We start from the raw sequence: 1,287 nt of genomic DNA on the forward strand, positions 1-1,287 counted from the left end.
AACCATCAGACATTCAACCCAAACACCAGTGTCCATCATGACCATTTACAGACAATTGGGACAACGAAATCTACTCTCGCGCCGACAGTTACGCCACCTGCCACTGACGCCTACACACTGCCGAGACAGAATACAGTGGTGCATAGCTCGATCAGTTTGGAATGGTGCCGACTGGGGACGTATAGTCTTTAGCGACGAATCCCGCTTCCAACTGTGTCATGACGATCATCGAAGACGTGTTTGGAGGCACCCAGGGCAGAGGAGGGATCCTGGTTTGACTTTTGCACGCCACACTGGCCCTCAACAAGGTATTATGGTCTGGGGAGCCATTTCCTTTGATAACAGGACCCCTTTGATTGTAATTAGATGTACATTTACTACACAGTGGTACGTCGACGACATCTTAAAACCTGTTTTGCTGCCGTTCCTTTTGCAGTACCCTCGGCTGGTTTTCAGCAGGACAGTGCCAGATAACATACGGCATGTGTTGCTATGAACTGTCTGCAAGCTTGTCAAACTCTTCCGTGGCATTCCAGATCGCCAGATCTCTCTTCCATCGAGCATGTCTGGGATGTGATGGATGGCGATTGCATCTGGCAAGGAATGTTGATAACCTTGTTCGACAATTGGAGCGAATTTGACCGGAAATACCGCAGGATAACGCCGTGCTTCAGCTTGTATTCAAGTTAGAGACGGGTCAATACTTTATTGAAGTTGTTACTGTAACTCTGACATAAATTATTCAATTGTTCTGAGAAATTTAATCATTTACTATTCTGTGCATTGTCTTCCTATCCACCAATTTTCGTCTCAATCGGATACTCCTACTTGGTGCGTCAATTTTTTTTGTTATAGAGTGTATTTAAAAAATGTAACATCAGTCACATTTCTCTTTTCGTTAATAAACCTCAAACAAATTGCACAAATGGCATTGACTGCGGCAGAAATGCAAAAAAGGAGGCGATATAAAATAAGAAATAAAGAAAAAACATGAAAGAAGTTGAACAGAGTGCATGACAAAAAATAAATAAAATAATTTTAAAAAAATCTAGCATAATTACCAAAAGTTAGTTCAGAATAAAATTAAAAAGAGAAATTAGGTAAAGAAGTAGAACAAGTATAGAACAAATTTAAAGTATTGAAGTTCCAGGTTTAAATTAGCAGCTGCATTACCCCTATTAAAAATAATGAAACCTTGGCAAAATCTATTAGTCATTCAAAGCGCTCTTTGTTATATCTTCACAAAAGAAAAGAGTTGCCGTAAAAAATTTTCTCGCATGAAATTTT

This window comes from Uloborus diversus, chromosome 8 (genome assembly GCF_026930045.1).
Source record: "Uloborus diversus isolate 005 chromosome 8, Udiv.v.3.1, whole genome shotgun sequence".
NCBI lineage: Eukaryota > Metazoa > Arthropoda > Arachnida > Araneae > Uloboridae > Uloborus > Uloborus diversus.